The sequence below is a fragment of the Myodes glareolus genome, chromosome 18 (genome assembly GCF_982192425.1).
Source record: "Myodes glareolus chromosome 18, mMyoGla1.1, whole genome shotgun sequence".
Classification (NCBI taxonomy): domain Eukaryota; kingdom Metazoa; phylum Chordata; class Mammalia; order Rodentia; family Cricetidae; genus Myodes; species Myodes glareolus.
Window position 1 is genome coordinate 35,340,808 of NC_142043.1, and position 16,075 is coordinate 35,356,882.

A 16,075-nucleotide genomic window follows, 5' to 3' on the forward strand; every position below is an offset into this window, starting at 1 on the left:
TAGGGTCAATGCTGGCATCCAAAACAAACCAATGAAACATTGCTTGTTTCAGAGTAATGGTTATGAGGAAAATGCAATTAACTCCTCAGAACTTTAGCAACTTTAGAACGTTTTGCTATGTAACTGTGATTAGTACTAGTAACAAGACAGCTTCAGTAACTCAGCTGTACAAGCTGCTACTGTAAGAAAAAGGAGAGTAGTCAGATTCACTGCTGGCTGCAGAAGATCATAAGCATGTTGGCGTTTATTTCACCTAAACTGATCAGCTGGAATTCTGTGCCATCTGCTCTACTGCAATGTCAACATGCTTTGGGGGTGGGCAGTTGGAGAGGACTTGGTGAGTAAGTGGATAGGGAAAACAGCAAAGAAAAGAAAGCTTATCCATTGCACAAGACAATGCACAATAAACAAAGCAAAGACAAAAAATATGCAAAAGCCAGTATAGCTATTTTGTACAATATGGCAATGAAGAGCTTAGTAAGTACCAAAATTATCTGAAAGCTGTCCACAAGTAAATCCGTGTGAAATTCCTTATAGTAGTTTTGTTTATAACCATCTATACTATATTTACAAATGTATGAATCAATCCCCATCAAATAGGATGGTAGGGGCTGGGGGTGGGGGGACCCCACAAATGGACCTGAAAATGAAACAGACTCTAAAAGATGAAAATCAAAACATGAACTGCATGGCAGCCAGAAAGGCTGTTCCCACAGGAGTTAGCAATTCTGATGCCACTGTACTGGAATTAAATAACTGAATACGGACATGGTGCAAAGTGTGTTGGTTCCTCATAACTAGACTAAGAGTTTACATAGAAACAAGGGAGGCTAAAATTATTCATGTGGCAAATGCATTAGATTTGGTGATACCAGCATGAACTCATGTTTGAGAGATACAGACTGTTACATATAGAAGGGCATGCATGGGAACTGAAGATAGGGATCAGCATTAAGAGCACTGGCTGTTCTTCCAGAGAACCCAGGTTTGATTTTCAGCACCATGTGAACGCTAACATCTGTAACTCCAGTTCTAGGGGTCTGACACCCTCTTCTGGCCTCTGAAGGGAGATAGTACACCAACATGCAGGCAAACATATGTAATATTAAAATGAATAAATCTCAAACAACAACAACAACAAACAAATCCCAAGGGAGAAAGCCAGATGTGTACATATACTAGGACACAAGACATATAATTCCTTCCTCAGTCAGTGACACTCCAGCAGAAATGACCACATCTACAACCCAGAGTCTGAGTTCTAGACTATGTTCCAATGAAAAGAATTAGAGTTTCTTGAGAAATGGCTGCTTCTAAGACATACACACAATGGGATAAGAGCACCTTAGAGTGTCAGAAAGCAGAAAGTACTAAAAGGAAAACAACCCAACTATTCTAATATATATCAATGAGAATTTGTATAGGGAAGTAACAGTTAACAGAGGGAATTCCCAAATGACCAAAGCTAGAACAATCTGAGCAACCAAATGAAGGGGCACTAGATTATAACCCCAAGTACAAAATAAATACCCATGACTCCATACTAAAATAAGCAAATTATTGAATAAAGATTTGGGAAGAAGAGACAAATCTCCATGCAGAAATACAAACAACTTATACAGAAACTGCTATCAAGAAGGTAACTCCTACTGGACATGGTGGCACATACATATAATCCCAGTATTGAGAAGGTGGAGACAGAATGTCAGTAATTGAAGGCCAGTCTCAGTTACACAGTGAGTTCAAGACCAATCTGGGCTTCACAAGACTGACAAAAGAGAGGGGTGTTACCCTTAACTTTTAAAATACAATATGGAGTCCTTCTAAAGAATACAGTATGGGAAGGGAGAGTTAACTTTACAATGGCAAGACCTCAGCTAGATCAAGATGGACACAACTGAAAAGTTGTATATGCACCCTTGATCTAAGAAAAATCCTCCCCTAAACATACAATTTCAGGCTAATCATGAGAAAAATCCTAGACAAATCCCAAGGGATGAGACTACAAAATACCTGATTAGTTAGTGATTCTCAAAACTGTCAAGGTCATCAAAAACATACAAGGAAAGCCTAAGGAGTCTTAGATGGGATTCCAAAACATAAAGGAACCAGTGCACTAAAACTAAAGAAATCTGAGTAAAATATGGAATCTTGTTAGTAAGAATGGTATGATATTGGTTTGTTAGCTGCTTTAAAAAATAAAAACACTTTAATGTAAAAAGTTAGTAATAGGGATAGGGTAGGGTAGATGAATACTCTATCTTTGCAATTCTTTTATTTAAAATTGTCCTAAAATATAAAAGCTTATTTTTTAAAGAAAGTAAATCAATAATGTATCATTTGGTGAATATGGCTCCTATCTGCTGGTATGGTGGAATTCAGAGGTGAAGCTCACTATGCAATTTCACATACCTGGCTTTTGCAATAGGACAAAGAGGAAGTTAAAAGAGTGGTAAGAAATAAGCTTGTCAGATTGCCTAACTAGATGATGCGTTCCTGCTCACTGAGCATTCCAGACCCCTTCATGCAGTAATCTCAGAGATGTTATTTTGGGAAACCCCATTAATTATCTGCATTTTTTTCAACCACAGAGTCAAAGTGCTCCATTTCTGCTCACCTCTCCCAGTCTTTAGCACATTTATGATGTTTAGTAAACACTGAACATGTAGATGAAACCTATCTTTTTTGCTTGGGTGACAGGAATTTATCCCGGAGCAGGTGACCTCTCCTGGTTATGTTCCCTCTAGTGCTAGCTTATAACGTGTCTCAAAACTGCTACATATGCATTCTTTAGAACCTTTCCGCATAAAGTGGCAGAGCCCTCAGAAGAAAGCACCACGAACCCTGCAGGCTCTGCCTAGCTTACCCACTCCGCTCTTCATGCCTCTTCTCTTCCAACACAAACGTAAACATCCACAAACATCCTCTTGCATCCTTGAAGCCACGCTTACTGACACAAGAACACTGCACTAGTAAGAATGGCTGCAACAGGGAGAGGCTCACAACGTGAAGTACAGAAGAGCTAACTCAAAAGCTCTGCACCTGGTTAGCAGAGGAAACCAGTAAGAGGTGGACCTCTGCTGGCACCTGTGTCAGCTGTTTACTAGGATCACACTTTCATCCAGGTGACGAAAACAACAGCAACCTGAGTGCACTGTGCTCTTAATTAGATTTAAAAGAATACCAGGAATTTTATCACCTGGGAAAATGAACAGCAATAGCTAGGATAGTTGTAACACATCATCAACATCACCAACTTTCTTCAAAGACACAGAAATAAACAGAATTTATTATTTAATGAAACAAATTAGGATTCTTGGCTCTAGGTGACCAATAATAACTTTAAATTATATGCCTAGGACAGGAAGACATTAGCCACACACTTAATCCTTTCAAGTATTAACAACTACTAGCTTATAAAATAGAGAAAAATGTACAGAGTACTCAAGCAGCATGGCATGGTGGCACATACTTGTAGTCCCAGCATCCAGCAAAGGCAGAAGGACAGACAGTTTGAGGACAACCTGGTCTAAACATGAGACTCTGACTCAAGAAGGGAAGAAAAGGGCAGGGCAAAGAGCAAGGAAGCCTAAGACAGGAAGGCAAGCTTCCGAATCTGGGCTCATAGTAAGTGTTTTCTTCTCCTCAAGATATTTCCCCTAATTTTATATCTTAATGAATCCCAAACTTCTCAATATTCTTTGGTCTAAGCAGCAATCAGATATAATCAAAGTGAATACTGATCATTGTTATTAAACTTCAAGATATGAATCAGATATTATGATGACATTATCAGATTTTTTTATTTTCTTAAGATTCAGTATGTGGCCAGGCAGTGGTGATGAACATCTTTAATCCCAGTACCCGGGAGGGAGAAGCAGGTGGATCTCTGAGTTCATGGCTAGCCTGGTCTACCGAGTGAATTCCAGGACAGCCAAGGCAACACAGAGAAACCCTATCTTGAAAAATCACACACTCCCCCACACCAAAAAAAAAAAAATTTAGGAGGTGAAGGAAAGAGTATTCTGAGTTCAAAGTCAGCTTGGGCTACATGGCAAGAACTTGTCAAGAAAGAAAGAAAGAGAGAGAGAGAGAAACTAAACAACACGCAAACAAAAAGCACACTAAAGTGTTGGGGAATATTATTTTAAGGTGTGTGTGACTTTTGTTCATGCTTTATTTGTTTAACTCTGTGAAGCTGTGATTCTTTGCCTGTCTAAAACACCTCATGGTCCTATAAAGAGCTGAATGGCAATAGCAGGACAGGAGTAAGGTTAGGCGGGGCTGGCAGACAGAGTATAAATAGAAGAAGTGAGGAAGAGAAGGAGCAATAAGAGAACAAGGCGAGGAGGCTATCATTGGCCAGTCACCCAGCTACCCAGCCAACCATGGAGTAAGAGCGAAAGTAAGATGCACAGAAGTAAAAAAAGGAAAAAGCCCAGAGGCAAAAGGTAGTTGAGATAATTTCATTAAGAAAAGCTAGCAAGAAACAAGCCAAGCTAAGGCCAGTCATTCATAATGGAATAAGCCTCTGTGTGTGATTTATTTGGGAGCTGGATAGTGCCACCCCCCAAAAAGTCAAAAGAAAAAAACATCACACAACACTAAAGTGTCAGGTGTGGTGGCATAGACCTCAGGATGCAGAGACAGGTGAATTTCTATACATTTGAGACCAACCAGGTCTACAGTGAGTTTTAGACCAGCCAAGGCTATACAGTCAAAATAAATAAATATATAAAAAGGCATAATAAGGGTATATTCAGCAAAAGAATAGAAATGCAATACTGTTTACTCTCCTTGTTGCTATGATCAATATCTGAGAAGAAACCTTTTAAGGAAGAAAGGAAGGGCTTACTTGGCTTACAGTTTGAAGGGATATGGGCCGGCATGGTAGCAGAAACATGAAGTGGCTGGTCACATTTTGTCTGATCAGGAAGCAGACAAATAAGCACTGTTTTTCTTCCTTCTTTAGTCTGGAATCCTGACCTGGGGGGTGTGGGTAGGGTGCTACCTACATTCAGAGTGCCTCTTCCTTCCTCAGTAATCCTGACACATCCCTATGTCTCTGGGGGATTTAAATTCCACGTTGACAAGGAAGGTGAATTCGAAATTGATGAGACTCAGAATTTATACTTGCCGGATTGTTGTTATTCTTGTTTGGCTTTATTGTTTTGAAACAGGGTCTTGCTATGTTATGTTGCCCAGGCAGCCCTCAAACTCACAATCGGCACTGCCTCAGCCTCCAGAATATATAATCTCTTCTTCTGAATCCATTACTACTTCAAGTAAGTGTGACATTGATGCTCATGGCAAACAGCACCTCTGAGCAATCTAAGTTTTAAAACTAGGCCTGCATCTCTGAAAGGCGCAGGAATGGGTGTGCACTCTGGTGGATGGGTCCCCAAGCTCAACTCTGAACTCCTCATATTCACTGACATCACTGTCACTCCAAGAGCAAAAGTTTCACGTGTCAGTTGTTAGAGACTCACTTTCCAAAATGAAACTAAGAAGCCAAGCTTGTTTTCTTTCCTATTTCATTTAGTAAATAAAAAAGGAGATTCAGGCCTGGGGCTGTTGCTGAGTAGTAGGACACTTTGTCTAGTCTGTACAACGCTTTGAGTTCAATTCCAAGAACCGTAAGGAGGGGAATGACATTCACATTTTAAAAACAAGTCTTTCTCTACTATAATTTTTATCTATCTATTTGATTTTTTGAGGTAGGGTTTCTATGTAGCTCTGGCTGTCCTGGAACTCATTCTGTAGACCAGGCTGTCCATGAACTCAGAGATCCACCTGCCTCAGCCTCCTACATACTGAGACTAAACGTGTGCGTCACCAATGGCTACCTCTACTTTTAGGAAGAAAATAAACTCCCAAATACTGCAACTGGCCAGGCGGTGGTGGCGCATGCCTTTAATCCCAGAACTCAGGAGGCAGAGGTAGGTGGACCTCTGTGAGTTAGAGGCCAGCCTGTTCTTCAAGAGCTAGTTCCAGGACAGGCTCCAAAGTTACGGAGAACCCCTGTCTTGAAACAAAACAAAACAACAAAACCAAATACTGCAACTGAAAACTAGATGAGCTACCTCATAATAAATTCTAAAACTTTGATGAAAGCAGCAATGTAAGTAACTACTAGAAACACAAACTGTGTGTGTGTTGGTGTGGGGGATCAGGAATTTAGGTTACCTAAATTTAGGTAGGTCTTTACCTTCAGATCACCAAGGTCTCTTTTGGCTGAAGAGAAAGAGGGTGGTTAAATCCTCTATAAGAACCAAGAAGAGAAAAGGCCACACAGGCAGGGCCAAAGAGGGTCACCAAACCCTGTGTGAGGAACCCATCTTGCCTGGGATATCCAAGCCTGACTGCCACCTTCTCCACTTATGCAGTGAGGCCCTCCTGATTGCTCCTGGCAGCCCCACTACCCTACTTTAATGTACCACAATCTACTAAATTCTAGTTTTCTTCTTAGTCAAACCATGACTTGCATAGAGCCTGAAGAAATGGAAGGTAAGACTGGTTGAAACAGTGGCACCAATGTTAGAGTCACTATTAACGACCTTCATATCTCCTTTAAAGTTCTATTTGTTTTACATTTTATTTCAACAAAAGGCTGTGCTAACGGCAAATGTTTATTCATCCTGGTCTGTATGGAGCCCTTCAGTTTAGAAAGACACTGTGATTGAATCTTTGTTTCTTCCCTCACTAGGTCTTATTCCGTGAATGCTAAAATATAAACTTATCTTTCTCCATATTTAAAGTACAAAGTTGAGCTGGAGAGATGGCTCAATGGGTAAAGGGCTTGCAGTTATTCCATGACCCCTGCAGACATTAGTTTCCGCCTCCAGGTTCCTACTCTGTTTGAATTCCTGTTCTGACTTCCTTCAATGATGGACTATAATGTGGTAGTGTAAGTCAAATAAAGCCTTTCCTCCCCAGCTTGCTTTTGGTCATGGGGTTTCATCACAGCAATAATAACCCTAACTAGACAAAGAACGTGCCTCCATACTCCAGTTTCTTCACACAGGTTCTGGGGGTTGAACTGACGTCCTGAAGTGTACCCAGCACTTTACTGAGTTACCTTCCCAACTCCCAACTCCGCAATCCCCTTCGCTTGAGACAATGTTTGGCTGATCTTTTATGTATAGTCCATGCTGACTTTAAATCTGCCACCCTCCTGATTCTGCCCCCCTAAGTGCTGGGATTATAGGCATGTTTTACCATGCTTTACTTACACTGGCTTCAAGTATTGCATTACAGTAAGAGAAAATAGACTAAAGTGGGGTTGGTTCTTCTGTTTGGTGTGTGTTATTGGGCTCTTTAAACTTGTGATATACTTAAAACTTATTAGTAACTGTTGGGGTAAATTTTCCAACTATGATCGCAGATTCCCTTTTTTCCCATCAATTGTTGCTACATATGAGACTGAATTGTTATATATACACAAAACTAGGGTTATGAAACTCTCATCAAAACCATTCAGTATTACCGACTTCTTAAAGAAAGGCTAAACTCTACATTGTTTACTAAAATGTGAAATGTAATCCTATATAATGTATCATGTCCTGAACATATACACATACACACATGATAAAAGTTTAAATACAAAAGGTTCAGCCGGGTGGTGGTGGAGCACGCCTTTAATCCCAGCACTCAGGAGGCAGAGACAGTGTGTTCAAGGCCGGCCTGGTCTACAAGAGCTAGTTCCAGGACAACCAGGACTACTACACAGAGAAACCCTGTCTCAAACAAACAAACAAACAAAAACCCAAAAAACAAAAGGTTCCTAGTGAACCCCTGTAATCACATCACTCAGGAGGATGAGACAGAAAGATTGTGAGTTTGAGGCCTGCTTGGGTTACACAGCAAGACCATGTCAAAAACAAACAAACAAACAAACAAAATTTTATGGCTAAGTTAATGCCATAATTTAATTTTCATTTTACCTTAAAGTGTTTTATTCACATTTTAAAAAAATCAACAGCTTAATTTATCACATATAAAATGAATTTCTGAAAGTTACCAACTACTCTTAGCAACTTAACAATGAGAAAATCACTGGTACACAGAAACTCATACTGTTACATCTCCCTGACTCTGCCATGAGCTGGAACCAGCAGGGTCAGTAGCAGCATCCGATAAACCAGGCAGACCAAATGATACTGGAGTGGCTCTGAAAACTATGCTGTTATTGCTCCCACAGCCCATAGAGGCAGTTTCAGCCCTGTGAGGTAAACAGGCTAACATCCTGCTAAAGAAAAGACTAATATAATACCCAGTCTCCAAACAAGCAGAAACAACCAATACCCACCACAAACAGATGGACCAACAAAAGCACAACATAATCATGAAATATTATTAAGTCAAAAAACAGGGATGGAGCCTGAAAACATCAAGTAGGGGACATAACCTAGAACCAGAAGTTCAAATATCCTAATTCTATTTATATGATATATGTAAAATAGGAAAACTAATGGATATAGAAAGTACTGGAAACCGGGTGGTGGTGAGAGGTTAACTGCTTAACAGAGGTTTAGTCTCGGGATGATGAAACACCCAGCAACTGTCTATGTAACTAATCTTAACAGATCATAGGACTAAAAATACTTACAGTTACATGTTGCTTAAAATCTATAGAACAAATTTTAAAGTATACAACATTATTTTACTATTAATTTAGTTAATTAAATATTAACTAAACCTAGCAATCCAAAAGATTCCATGCTATACCCAAGGTTTTGGTTCAAGGTATACAAGCCGACATAAAACTTAAAACTCAACTATTGTAATATGTAACTATCAATGGTCAGAAATGAACCGTTCACACAGCCCTATGCTTTACAAGACACAAGGTAGGGAGGGGGGAACGACCCAACCTCAGCTGCAGGCAGAACAGACTCCGTGTACTCCCTGGGGCTTGGGACAGTGTAGGCTCCAGCCCCATTTTTATTCAACATGCTACCAGAAGCCTTGGCAACAAGTTTAAAACAAACATTTTCAAAGTAATAAAACTACCTCCATTTGCAAACTAGACAATTACGTAAAAAATGCCAAGGAGAAGGAAGGAAAGAAAAAGGAAGAAAATTACTTAGAATAAGAATACAAGCTCTTACAAAGAGCTCATACAAAGTTGCAAATACAAGCTCAAAACCCCAAATTGAATCAAACTTCTTTATAGCACCATAAATATGTAGGAAATTATCCAAATAAAGTTAAAATATTTAGGTACTGTATGGTACACAGATACTAAAATCTACAAAAAGTTGACAAAAGAAACCAAAGCCTAGATAATTAGTGACACAGCTGCTGGCAAGCTGCCCCTGCTCTGGTAATAGCCCACCGCCCACCTCAAAAACAGCCTTAGCTATATTCAGTGGGTCACAAGGCAACAAGACATGATGGGGCTGCAGGGGCTGGGATGAGGAGAGATGGTGAACTTATTGGGAAGAAAGGGTTAGGCGGAAGTTGGAGGGGGTAAAAGAAAGCAATGGAGGCTGAGAAAAACCCAAAAGGCTTATCTACATGCACGAAATCATCAAATAATTAAAAAAATATTTTCAGATGGAAAATACTTCAAAGTCTAGGTGGGCAAACATCATGTTCATGGGCTGAAAAATGTAAATATGATCTGTACACTGAGTCCCAATGAGGCTCCACCTGAACAGCTGTCTTTGATCTGATGCAGAGCTGTCTCTACAGAAAGTTTGGACCCTAGGAACATTGATCAGAGACACTCAGTGTTTCAGTTCTGTTTTTAATCTAAAGACATTTCATCTTGAAGGGCACCTAGCTATTAAAGGAAACTATTTCTGACATGTTTACGAAAGCACTGGCCCTTGTTTTGCTACTGTAAAACACTTCAATGTAGTAACAAGCCTAAGTAAATAAGCTTAAAAGGGAGGCAGAGGGAGCTTGAATGTTGCTCATCTATCTGCACAGGCATCCTTGTTACCTGCAAAGAGCAACTAACTGGCTCTGGGTATAATTCTCAAGGCACACAACTCCCTGATCATCAGTTTTCTGCTGGAATGCCAATGATAGCTGCTAGCATATTCTGATCTCCTTAGTAATCAATCAGCCCCTGTAGAGCACTACGAAGCAAGGCCTGACAGCAGGAATGATGTGCAGGAGTCCATCAGACAGCACAGAGCCTTTGCTTATGTCCATCATCATCTAGCTGTAACTCTTATACCCTGGACATCATAGGCCTTCCAGAACTTCAAAATCTTCAGTTTAAACAAACAAAAATAAACAATATGTTCTAAGGAAATAAAGTTTAGCTTTTCAATTTGCTCACATTTAGCTATACAAAGAGAACCTCTGGAGACCACCAGAGTAACAAAAGGACCAGAAGTTGGAGCCTCCAAGAGCAACAAGTACTAAAGGAGGCAAAAGATGGGAAACCAGAGTGTAAACAATGTGACCTAAGACTGGCCAAGGATCCTCCCTCTGATACAAATTATAGCCTTAACCATCACACTGTCATGGGATATAGTGACAGACACCTGTAATCCTGGCAGAGGAAGAGGTAGGAAGACTGCTGCAAAACTGAGGCCAGCTTGCTTTACAAGGTGAGTTCCAGATCACCCATGAGGATAGAACATGCCTCAAAAACAAAACACAAGGGGCTGGAGAGATGGCTCAGTGGGTCCTGAGCTCCATTCCCAGCTACAGAGAAACCCTGTCTCACAAAACCAAAACCAACCAAACAAACAAACAATCCACCTGTGTCAATTCAGCTTTTAAAGAGGAATTTTTATTCTGTATAATATCTAATAATAAATAGTGTAACACATGTCCTACGGTTATATCTAGGCTGTATAATAATATATAAAATTACATGCTAAATATAAATAATTATTAATATCTTGCATAATTTTCCCCACAATCCCTCCCCCCAAAAAGACTGAAAAACTATGAAGAGCAGCTTACACCCAAAGTAGAGTAATACAAAATAAAAATAATACAAAATAAAAAAAATCAGGCTGTGGTGCAGGCCAGCTATACAGCCATGTACCCAACGTAACCGAGAATGTGTTCAGTGTTCAGCACCACAAAAAGAAGGTCAACAAAACAACAGAAAACAGAAAAAGCAAATATTACAAATGTTTTTGTTTGAAAAGAGTAATAAAACTGACAAAACTTCTAGTCGACTGGATAGTGAAAAGAGAGATGATGTATGTTATAAGCCTAAGAAAGGGAAAGCCAGGACCAACTTTACTTTCCACAGAAATGACAAGACTGTTCAGTCAACAGTGTCAATAGTTCTGTTAATACAGTCAGCAACTCAATGGAATATGGACATATTCCTCGAAAGACTAAAAAGGCCAAAGGCATTGAGGTTAATTTGACTAGCCCTATATATATAGGGTCTCTCTTAGGATCCTCTCTAGGTTCTCTGGGATTGTATACCCAAAGGATGCTCAATCGTACCACAAGGACATGTGCTCAACGATGTTCATAGAAGCATTGTTTGTCATAGTCAGACAACCTAAATGCCCCTTGACCCAAGAATGGATAAGAAAATGTGGTACTTTACACAATGGAGTACTACACAGCAGGAAAAAAATGACAGCTTGAAATTTGCAGGCAAATGGATGGAGCTAGAAAACATCATAGTGACTGAGGTAACCCAGACCCAGAAAGACAATTATCACATGTACTCACTCAAAGGTGGTTTTTAAACATAAAGCAAAGAATATCAACAAGTACTCTTAACTGTTAAACGTTCTTCAATCCATCTCTCAAATATTTAAGGCAAAGAAACAAAACTACATGTTCTAGCACATGTACATGAATTAAAAGTAGAAGAAAATAAAATCCTCATCTCATGAATCAGTGATCTCCAAACAACCAGACATTAAAAAAAGCTGAGATCATTACTTTATCTGTGCAATCATATATGCAAAACTTTTCATCAAAATACCAGCAAATATAATCCATCAATATGTAAGCACATCATGACCAAGTGTTTATCTAGAAATGCAGTACTTATGTTCAAAATCTTAAACGTTTTGGGATATAAATCTGAAAGATAATCCATCATGTGGGAAAGTAAAGGACCTAAAAGCAGTAAAAAGAATTTGGAAAAAAGACAAAAAAAGGGTGGATGTCTTAATTGTCTAATCTTGTTACTTAAAGTCACAGTCATTATGACAAGTGCCATACTGACATAAGACAAAAATAACAGACTTCAGAAAAGAGAAACCCCATCTCACATGGTCAAGTGATTTTTGACCAAGATGTTATGGCAATTCAATAAGGGAAAATAATCTTTTCAATAAACTATAATGATAAAAATAGATAGCATACAGACAAGAAAATTCACAGAATTCAACATTTTTAAACATCAACTTGAACACTAAAATTTAATGAGAGCTAAAATTCCAAAACTAGAAATTGGCATAGGAAATGTCAGTGACCCTGAATTATGAAGTTTTAAAGCATGCATGCATGTACAACCATGAACTGAAATTAAAAAGTCAAATATAATTAAATATAAAAAAACTTAACTCTTCTAAAAACAACAGTAAAAAAGGAAACCACAGACTAGAAACTGCATTTAGAAAATATTCATTTGACCAAGAACTAAGATCTACAATATGTAAATAAAATTATTCAACTAAGAAAACTCAAATTTAAAATGCAGAGATTGGAGAGTATTTAGGTAAAGCCATTATGAACAGCACACAGGAATAACCACATGAAAACACGCTAGAGTTTTGCTAGCCAGGCTGGGAGTGAAGTGGTGGTACACCTGTCATCCCAGGACTTGGGGCCCAAGCAGGCCTGTCCAGAGTTGGACTACATGAGAGTTTGTCTCAAAAACAAACATCAAAGATCCCAATTACTACACATTAGTAAAACATAGCAAGGTAATGCATACACAATACAATGACTGAGCTTACAAATCTGCCAGGCTAGGTGTTGGCTCTTTAACACCTATCTGAGGAGTAAATGGATATAAATGAATGCAAACCAGTGCAGTCACGCTAGAAAACAAACTGTAGCTTTTAAAAAGCTTACGTGTAAGTCTATCCTGACACATTATTCCTAGGGATCTAGATATAGAGATCTAGGATGGCGGATCTAGAGATAGAGTGCCCTCTTTAACAGGTGACAGCTTCAGGCCATGGGTGAATGGTTGTATGATAACTATCCTGCATCAGAATACTGTGCAGCAGTAAGAGAACCAATGGTCAAAACAACTTGACAGATGAATCACAAAATAATTATTATGTTAATTAAAAATATTTTAGACTATACTAAGCAACCGACAATGAAGGAAGGCCAAGACTTCTTGCCAAAAGATCACAAACAATCTGGAGAAAATGCTTATTTCCTTAACCTCACTGTGCCAATAGTTTTCATGCTGCTCACACGAGCCAGCTAAAATCCTCACACTTTAAATGTCACTCATTTGTCACTCATTAATTGTATTTTGATATATCTATTTAACAAAGTCAATGATCCTTCCTACATTCTACACGGGATTTCTTTGGTTGGTTTTATGCAATAGTTTTTGGAAGATTGCAAATAACTGCCTTATATCAACTACAAGAAGACTTTCCTCCAAATACACAAACATCTACATATCCAATTGATTTATTATTTGGAAGTACTCCCCACTTCAGAAATCCTTTACTATTTTACTTGATTATGATGGCATCTATCCTCAGTCACTAAGGAAAGCAGTATCTTCCTTTCAGCACAAGGACACAAAAGAAAAACATATATACATCCACATACTTCCCAAATCAATACTTAAACCACTGATAAAAGTGGTAAATGAACTAAAGTGTTTCACAATGAAAACTTATGGCAAAGCTGAACAGTATATGAATTTTTACTTGGGAGGCTGGAGATGACTCAGATCACTAGCCTTAAAAACCTTTTTCAGAGAAGGGTTTTTCAGGTTCATAATCCCAGCACCCACATGGTGACATACAACTCCAGTTCCAGGGAATCAGACTTCTTCTGGCCCCTGCAGGCTCTGCATGAATGTGTAGCAAAGACATATGCACACACACACACACACACACACACAAAAATCCATAAATAAATATCCATCCAGATAAAAATAGATCTTCAAAAAAAATAAAATTTTAAGAGGTTTTATAAATATTTTCACATATAAAATTCAAAAGCCATATATTTAAAATGGTCACTAAATGTGAGTCATGTTTCTATTAAAATGTTAGTCAAAGTTGGGTGTGGCAGTGCACACCTTTATTCCTAACACTTTGGAGGCAAAGGCAGGCAGATCTCTGAGTTCAAGGTCAGGCTGTGTCTACAGAGCAAGTTCCAGGACAGTCAGGGGACACACAGAGAAACACTGTCTCAAAAAAACAAGTAAATAAATAAAATGTTAGTCAAACTTGAGAGCAGCAATACTGTATTTCACAAACTGGCCCTTTGCTCTCCCTTTTAGAAGACTGGAGTTCCTGTATCCCCAACCATCTGCCCAGTAGCTACCATCTTCATGTCCCTTCATTTCCCAACACTATTACTGCACTCCAAATATCCCATTCGGGTAGAAACAGACTGCAAAAGCAGTTACTGTCACAAGTTAGGAGGAATATTGTTTTGATGTTTTGTTTAAGGTCCAGGGCACCTCACAGACTAACTGCAAGCTGAATTCAGAGGCGGAATGAGGCATAGGTCTGCAGACTGTTACACTATTTACTACATGGACGAGTCCAGTAAGCTTCTTACCAGTGGAATAAAACTGCTCAGCAATTAACCTACAAACTATAGTACGGAGGAGTGGGCTGCGTCTCGCTGCCCGGCTAGCTTAACCCCTGAAATAATCACACAGAAACTGTATTAATTAAATTGCTGCCTGGTATTAATTAAATCTCTAGCCCCTTATTGACTAACTCTCACATCTTGATTCAACCCATTTCTAATAATCTGTATGGAACCACGAGGTCATGGCTTACTGGGAAAGATTCATCATGTCTGACTCTGGCGACTTCATGGCGGCTCTCTCCCTGCCTGCTTCTTTCTCCCAGTATTCAGTTCTCTTTTCCCCACCTATCCAAGTTTTGCCCTATCAAAAGGCCAAGGCAGCTTCTTTATTCAACCAATGAAAGCAACACATAGAAAGAATGACCTCCTGTACCACAAACAAAAACTAAGAATTTAGTTTTAATAGAGTCAAGGAGGTGAAGCTTAATTTTGATGTACAAATGTACTCACGGCACAAATTAGCAAGACGGGGTACAGTTGAAAGAAACTAGATACCCAATAAGCACACTCATTTTCTTTAGAAATCACTAATCATATGTTTATAAGTTATCAGACTTGAACTCTTTATGGTTCAGAAGAAAGCCCCAAAGAACAGAAGCAGAGAATAGAATAAATCAAAATTCTATTGACAATATAGACTTGCATTTAGGCACAACCAGACATTTAAAGAGTAAAAACTGCTTTAAATAAAATTAATGACGCCAAGCAAGCAGTTACAGAATAGGCCTCATTTAGGTTTATCATGTAGGTTTAATATTAAATTGAGAATGTGCTATAATTAGAGATTTAAAGAATATTTAATTTAATACATAGTATAAACTTTTAATACTATTAAACATATTTGTTAAGTATATGGCACAATAATTTTATTCACTGTCAAGTCTTTTAACAGCTTATCTCTGATAAATTTAAGTTAAAAGATTATTCAACAAAATCTTAAAATAAAACTAGATGGCAAAATGTGAGAGATTTTACAAAGAAAAAAAGTAAAAAGCCAAGTTTGGTAGGTTCGAACCTAGTAGTTTCAAATAAAATCTAAAACCCCAAACCAAAAATTCTGTTATGCCCAAGTACTTAGTGTTTCTTTGAAAAATAAGTTTTAGTGTTACTATAAATTTCATCATATTTTACTTTTGATTTCTTGAGTATAAAAAACATCACTGAGCTGGGAGGTAGTGGCACATACCTTTAATCCCAGCATAGGAGGCAAAGGTGGGAGGATCTCTGTAAGTTTGAGGCCAGCCTGGTCTACAGAGCGAGTTCCAGAACTGGCTCCAAAGTTACACAGAGAAAACCCTGTCTCAAAAAATAAGCAAACAAACAAGCA

General features: G+C 38.7%; 1 protein-coding gene across 1 annotated transcript in view; it reads right to left on the reverse strand.

Moving 5' to 3' along the window:
• Tmem131 (transmembrane protein 131) overlaps positions 1-16,075 on the reverse strand; it is a 163,764-nt gene that overhangs the window by 116,956 nt on the left and 30,733 nt on the right. The gene's annotated exons all lie outside the window — the stretch shown is intronic.